Source organism: Schistocerca serialis, chromosome 9 (assembly GCF_023864345.2).
Source record: "Schistocerca serialis cubense isolate TAMUIC-IGC-003099 chromosome 9, iqSchSeri2.2, whole genome shotgun sequence".
Lineage (NCBI taxonomy): Eukaryota > Metazoa > Arthropoda > Insecta > Orthoptera > Acrididae > Schistocerca > Schistocerca serialis.
This window is the reverse complement of record NC_064646.1, coordinates 154,892,541-154,900,687: the sequence shown is the minus strand read 5'-3', so window position 1 is coordinate 154,900,687 and position 8,147 is coordinate 154,892,541. Positions and strand designations below refer to the sequence as shown.

At 44.2% G+C, this 8,147-nt stretch overlaps 1 non-coding gene across 1 annotated transcript; it reads right to left on the bottom strand.

The window, feature by feature from the left end:
* Nucleotides 1-1,325: 1,325 nt before the first annotated feature.
* Trnas-cga (transfer RNA serine (anticodon CGA)) lies at nucleotides 1,326-1,400 on the bottom strand. The gene has a single exon. It is a non-coding gene; the product is annotated as a tRNA-Ser (tRNA).
* Between the last annotated feature and the right edge of the window lie 6,747 nt (nucleotides 1,401-8,147).

The window sequence follows — 8,147 nt, the reverse complement described above, 5'->3', positions numbered from 1 at the left end:
AGGTCCCCAGCTGTTTTGGGGTGGCATTACGCGGGACCGACGTACGCTGCTGGTGGTAATGGAAGGCGCAGTAACGGCTGTATGTTACGTGCATGCCACCCACCGACCGATAGTGCAACCATATCGGCAGCATATTGACGAGGCATTCGTCTTCATGAACGACAACTTGCGCCCCCATCGTGCACATTTTGTGAATGAATTTCTTCAAGATAACGACATCGCTCAACTTGAGTGGCCAGCATGTTCTCCAGACAAGAACCCTATCGAAGATGCCTCGGATGGATTGAAAAAGGCTGTTTATGGACGACGTGACCCACCAACCACTCTGAGAGATCTACGCCGAATTGCCGTTGAGGAGTGGGACAATCTGGACCCACAGTGTCTTGATGAACTTGTGGATAGTATGGCACGACGAATGTAGGCATGCATCAATGCAAGGGGACGTGATACTGTGTATTGGAGGTACCGGTGTGTACAGCAGTCTGGACCACCACCTCTAAAGCTCTCACTGTATAGGTACAACATGGAATGTGTGGTTTTCATGAGCAGTAAAAAGAGCGGAAATGATGTTTATGCTGATATCTATTCCAATTTTCTGTACATGTTGCGGAGGTCTCGGAACCGAGGTGATGGAAAACGTTTTTTGATGTGTGTATATTGTGCAATTTGGAGGGGGGGGGTGAAGGGGAAGATAGAAACGGAAAGGGAAGGAACTGTTAATATCAGCTGCACCAGGACTTTCTGCCGAATCAGCAGTGAGGAGTGAAAATGTGAGTCAGACCGGGACTCTAACCTGGGAAGACCTGCTGACTATGCAGTTGTGTTAACCTCGGCACTCTCCTCAGTCGACTCACATTCCCACCTAGCGCAAACCGTCGGCCATCACTGCCCATGTCTTCCATGTTTTCTAATTCTAAATTCCTGCTGAATGTCGAAATATGCATCCACAGTGAAGGTTAGTGGTTCATTGGCCATCGAGGTGAATCAATTATAGGAATGCATTGTGTCTGTTTTTTCGGACAGGACCGAAAGAACCAGCACAAAACTTTCATAAAAAATTAATATAAGAAACTTTTACTGCCTAGACCGCAAGCTACGTTATACGATTAAAACATAACTGTTATCGGTTGCGTACAACATCAGCAGCTCGATCAAATAGTAAAAACGAATTGAATATGCTTTGAAAAACAACGTCATTAGTGTGATTCATACAATGACATGCATTAGAATTATGGGTCAACAAAACTATGTAGTATACTGAATGAGATTTTCACTCTGCAGCGGAGTGTGCGCTGATATGAAACTTCCTGGCAGATTAAAACTGTGTGCCCGACCGAGACTCGAACTCGGGACCTTTGCCTTTCGCGGGCAAATGCTCTACCAACTGAGCTACCGAAGCACGACTCACGCCCGGTACGCACAGCTTTACTTCTGCCAGTACCTCGTCTCCTACCTTCCAAACTTTACAGAAGCTCTCCTGCGAACCTTGCAGAACTAGCACTCCTGAAAGAAAGGATATTGCGGAGACGTGGCTTAGCCACAGCCTGGGGGATGTTTCCAGAATGAGATTTTCACTCTGCAGCGGACTGTGCGCTGATATGAAACTTCCTGGCAGATTAAAACTGTGTGCCCGACCGAGACTCGAACTCGGGACCTTTGCCTTTCGCGGGCAAGTGCTCTACCAACTGAGCTACCGAAGCACGACTCACGCCCGGTACGCACAGCTTTACTTCTGCCAGTACCTCGTCTCCTACCTTCCAAACTTTACAGAAGCTCTCCTGCGAACCTTGCAGAACTAGTACTCCTGAAAGAAAGGATATTGCGGAGACATGGCTTAGCCACAGCCTGGGGGATGTTTCCAGAATGCACCCCATTGCGTGCACTGATTCGGTTGATGGCTGCCATAGAGCAAGCCATTGTCCTCTCGCACAGAAAACTGGCCGACCTACTGGAAACTGACGATAGTATGGAATTAGCGTCGGGGCCAGTCTCGGGATATTGCTGGCCATAGCAGCACCGTAATATCACGCCGACAGACTGTAGGCACATTGGACAAACACTGCCATGTGAAAAATGGCAAAAAGGTACTATAGCATGAGAGGTATCACATGAGCAGGCATGATGTCCGTGACGTACAGTTTTGTCAACCGAGTTCCCTCTCTCACTACCAGACTGAACTGAAGTTATACCCGATGTTTCCAGCTTTATACCCGATGGCTTCCCACAGTACGACAGGAGTAACACAGCTGTGCCTCTCTAGTTACCCCAGGTCACTACCATACTTCCCGACGACAGTCGTCCAGCGTACTGCAGAACACTGATTCGTCGCTCTACGGCAATACCGAAATAGACGGCATGCATCAGCAGTCCACGCCTGAACGTCACGACACCTCTCCACACGTAGCCGTCCGTGTTGTGGTGTTGAAGACAGCCAATGCTTGGGACCGTAATCCCACAATCCGGTTGCTTTCAGTCTACGCCCAAACGTGTGGGACGACAGACTGGTAAAGGCATTCCGTTAGATGTTTAGGATAGTGGGCGCAGACGTGAAGGTGTTGCGATAAGTTTGGTGGGCTGGTCGGACGAGGTCAGCCGGAGACTTCACGGGTTTGTCTTCCCTCACGATTCCGTGCAGGCCATTATCGGGCCACTGCTACAGCCAAATACCTGACAGATCTGGATATTACACGAACCAACAAGCAGCCCAAATGGAGACCCACCATAAGGACCTTTTCAAACTTGTCAGCTGCTCCCACGTGAGTGCATGACATTTCCGTGTCCTTTACACTGATCACTCAACATCCGAACCTGTTTCTGCTCTTATACACCCTATTGGGCATAATAATAACACTAAACGTGAACTACACTAACGCAGGCTGGTGGCCGTTCTACCTGTTACGGAGAAATGCAACTCCAATAATTTACCAAAAATGGTTCAAATGGCTCTGAGCACTATGGGACTTAACATCTGAGGTCATCAGTCCCCTAGAACTTAGAACTACTGAAACCTAACTAACCTAAGGACATCACACACATCCATGCCCGAGGCAGGATTGGAACCTGCGACCGTAGCGGTCGCGCGGTAATCATTTACATTCATACAATGTTGTGTACGTGTACGAAGTAAGTGTGAAAACCGACCATGTCTTCTGATTACTTCAGATGCATTTTTTTTCGCGCAGTTTATTAATTAGCGTGTGATGGTACACTCTAATCACCACTGTTATGGTTTTATTTCACAAATAAAGCACCTCAACTACATTGAATTCTCCGTATTTCCTCCGATAACTCGTTGGATACGGATAATGTCATAGGAAGAAACTTTGCACATTGAGATACACACTTATCTTTCATCTGTCCCTTGTCATTGGCGTGTGCAGAAATTTATCGAGAAGCGCGTGGGAGATTGGTGGGCAAGATTTTGTTTTTTATATAAGTGAGTTGATTAATTTCGAGACTCCGTACCCAAAATTCCAAAGGAGCGGGGCTAGGCAAGTGCCCTTATTGCTCCCTCCGCCAAGCGTATTCATCTGCGTCTTGTGCTGTACCTTGAAATACGGCTGTCGACCACAATAAATTTGTTCTTGTTATAGTAAGGGCGGAGAAGAAGAAGTGGATGGAAAAATGGGCAAGAATGTTAGAACAGGACAGTGAAGGGAACAAAAAAGTACTTTACACCATGGTAAGAAATAAGAGGAACGACAGAAGCGAGTTCCTGAGGGTCATGGATAATAATGGAAGAGTTGTGGAGGAAATGCATGAGCTTAAAAAGATTTGGAAGGAGTACTTTGAAGATCTGTTGAATGCCGTCAAGCGGGTAACAAACAGCGATGGAGAGCCTAAGGCAGGAGACGATTATAATAGTGGGGAAATTGATGATCTAACTTGGAATGAAGTGGAAGAAGCCATAAAGAGGATGAAAGGGGGCAAGGCACCAGGTTGGGGCGAAGTAACAGTGGATATGATACGAGCAGCAGGAGAAGTAGGAACCCAGTGGCTATACATAGTGCTGAGGGTGGTGTGGAAGGAGAACTGAATTCCTGAAGTTTGGAAGAAAGGAATTATAGTCCCGATCTTCAAGAAAGGGGATAAAAGGAGATGTGAGAACTACAGAGGAATCACCCTGCTATGCCACTGTGGAAAAATCTATGAAAAGATCCTGGAGAAGAGAATAAGAAGCAGTATTGAAAGTAGACTGCAAGAGGAGCAGTATGGTTTCAGACCGGGAAGATCAACAACGGACCTCGTATTTGCGGTAAGGCAACTGCAGGAAAGGCACTATGAGTACGGGAAGGACTTAATCATGGCCTTTTTAGATATTGAGAAGGCGTATGACAGTATCTATAGGGACAAGCTCTGTAATGCGCTGAACGCAAAAGGGATAGATGAAGAGATAACACGAAAAGTCAGAAAAATGTATGAGGGAAGTGAGAGTTGTGTGAAAGTGGGGAGGGAACGTACTGCATGGTTCAAGCTGGAAAATCGGCTGCGACAGGGAAGTGCACTTTCGCCTTTATTGTTTATTATTGTTATGGATGAAATCCTACAGCAAGTATCAGATGCAATTGGAGATCATAAAATGAAAGCAGTGCTTTTTGCCGATGACCTGATGTTATGGGGAAATTGCGAGAAGGAGGTGCAAGAGCAGTTAGATGTATGGGAGGCAACCACAGCACAATATGGATTGCATTTCTCTGCAAAGAAAAGTGAAATAATTGTCACAACAAGGAAGAAGAATAGGCCAAATGTGGATATAACTTGAGGAGGAGAAAAACTACAATGGTAGAGAACTTCAAGTACCTGGGAAGCATGATTGAACGTAAGGGGGGAAGCGCAATGGAAATAAATGAAAGGTGCAGAAAAGCAGGGCAGTTCTTCAAATGCATTAGGGGGCTTATTTGGAGCAAGGAGGTGCCACAGAAATCAAAGGGAATTATATACCGAACCTACTTAGTCCCCATATTGGCATACGGAAGTGAGACATGGGTAATGCACAAAAGCGACAAAAGTAGAATACAAGCTAGTGAAATGAAGTTACAGAGGAGCAGGTTGAGTGTAACAAGACGAGACAGATTGCGAAATGTGTATGTGAGGGAAAGACTAAAGGAGGAACCAGTACAGGACAGGATAGAAAAATCAAGACTGCAGTGGTATGGACACATGAAGAGAATGGATGAGGGAAGAATTCCAAAGAGGATGTTTGATCTGCAACTGGAGGGGAAGAGGCCCAGGGGAAGACCAAGAGATAGATGGGTGAAGGGAGTGAAGGAATGTGTGACGAGAAGAGGAGAGAACTGGACGAAGGTGGAAGAGGGGGAATGGTGGAAAGACAGAACACGATGGAGAGGCTTGTGTTCCCGACAGACCCAGTCAGTGGCTGGAAACTGTCCAAGATGATGATGATGATGATATATCGTGATTAACCCGCTGGTAAATTTATATTTTGGTTTTTTGCGCTTTAAGGACGTTAACTTCCTTCTTCGGATAACGACTTAGATTTCCGTAGCATCAGATATATCGGGATGAGGCTTTGACGCCCGAAATGAAGGTGAAGCACTATATAGTATTTTTGCACAAGTGTGTTCACATCCCGTATCCATCTTTATTTTCCCGAGACGTGAATCTATGCATTGTCTTTCGTCACATAAATGGCCATCACAGTTCCGTTTGTTATGTTAGTCTCTTGATCCTGAGCTCGTAATAATTACTCGATTGCGTCTTCCATTTTCCTAGATCACAGTTTAGAGTAACAAAGTTTATGCGCGAACTCTGTTCACTGTGTCCCTATGGCCGTTCTCATTTTGGCCTGATGCTTCTACTAATTAGCTTTTTTCTTCTTCCACTTGTGGGGCGGGGGGTGGATTTTAGTATGAAATATATGAGAATATTCGCTGTTTTTTACGAGAGCCTGAAACCTGTTTATGCGGTCAGCCAGCTCACATTCTTCTTCTACTCAATGAGATAAATGTTTCTACTCTCTATTTACTCAGCAGGTTCACGAACTATGACTGTATATAAAAGTTTTTGAGTTCTAACTGATTCAATCATATTTAGAAAAAGTTCACACTCAAAACATATCAAATTTCTGATAATAATAATAATAATAATAATGATAATGATCCTATCGTAAACATTACTAGTAGCAGTTCAGAGGCTACCTCTACGTTAAACTCCAATTAAACGGCCTTTCACCATGAATTCTAATAATCAAAGTTACTAGCTCGCCACAAAACGGGAAAATAATGTCACCACCTGCCACGCGATATCGTTAACATTACGGGCGGCAGACAAGACAGTTACTTCGGTGAAATCTAAGCGATCTAGGACGCTGTAGGGTCCTCGCGTGTTCATAATTGCATCGAAAAACATGCTTTTAGCAACAAGTGACTGTGACGTCATCCGAGGCAGCGCGTAATCCAGTGTCTGACTGACGCATACTGATAGGTAGTTGGGTGCGAAGTGTCTATTTGAACAAGTAAGTACTAGAGTAAATACTTGTCAAAAGGATATCAAGAAAGTGAAATCTGGTTGCGAGAAATTGTGTGAGGATGCGGATAAAAGGCGTTCTGACAGAGAGGAAACAGTAGAACTACAAATATAAGAGCTAAGGACCAGTTTTACTAATACAGAAAACAGAGTAACCTCTAGTAGTTCTAGTAACACTTTCATTGGATGTAGTCAGTTTTTACGTTTTTGATCCAGACAAACAAGTTTACCCATTACAGTTCTGGAATGATATTTGATGATGTTTAGCCCAACGTTTGGTCGGAGAGAGAAAATTTCTTCCATAAGAAGTCATTTGTCAGGAGATGCTTTGGTGTGGTGATCTGACGTAATGGTAACAAGCAAAACTCTTTCTGAATTTAAAACTGCATTTCGTAACGAGTACTGGTCACACAACAAAGAAAACGATGTTTTGAGAGGCTTTTTGAATGGTAAAAAGTTTGTTCCGTGACGTGAGTAAGTAAAAGAGGTGTCTAGAAAGTGGGTTTCAAGGCTGTTTTATCTCACAAGAAAGATGAAATGGGAAATGATTACCATGGGACTTGAAGATATGCTGCCTTGGTACTAGCAGAAGAGAATCGTTTCCGAGCCTAGAGCTAATGTAGCTGTATTCATTGAATATTTGGAGCGAGTAGAAATAGTGGCTGCCGCTGAGGAGCAGGAGCAAAATAATATGTGTCCGAGACAGCAGCGTCTTACAGGCTGCTATTGGGGCAAAGAGCGAATGACGGCAGGTGTTCCCTCAGGTCGTCCGCTGCGCCCTTATATAAATAATGTCAGAGAGGCAGCAGACAGACCCTTCGCACCCAGCTATCAATGTCCACATCACTCAAACGCCAGCTTACGCGTTGTCTCGGATGACGTCACAGTCAGCCTGTTGCAGAATGCATCTTTTTGGTACAAATAAGAATTGAACTTGTGGGGAATGTGTACCGCTTAGATTTCATGGAAGTAACTGTTTGTTTGCCGGCCAGAATGTTAACGACATCGCGAGGCAAGTGGTGATATTATTTTACACTTTTGTGGCGAGCAATTGACTTTGATTATTAGAGGTCAGGGCGGAAGGCTGTTTAATTGGAACTTACCGTAGAGGTCGCCTCTGAACTGCCACTATTGCTGTGTATGAGAGAATTATTATTATTATTATTATTATTATCATTGTGTGTGAGCTTTTTCTAAATATAATGTAATCAGTTAGGACTCAAAAACTATAATTCACAATCATAATTCCTCATCCCTCTCAGTGAAGAAAGATAGAAACATTTCTTTCATTGAGTACAAGAAGATTGTGGAATTGCAGACTGGAAATTATGGTTAGTATGTCCTCTACCGCCTTCTGGATGACCGCAAAAATAATTTCAGGCTCTCGTAAAAGACGGTGAATATTCTTATAGATCATACTAGCATCCACCCACAGCCCCAAACACTGTCCAGGTGCTCAACATTAGCTGTCAGATTCGATCCTTAATTATGGAACAGTTTGCCTTAGGTTAACGACCCATCACACTGAATCGTGTGTCCACCATCTTCAAATCAACACTGCTCATCAAAATTCTTCGTAACGCTTCCATATTCGTCAAAATAGTTCCTGGCTCCCTTTAAACGTAGCAATACCATTTTCCATTACATGCATTATAAGGTGA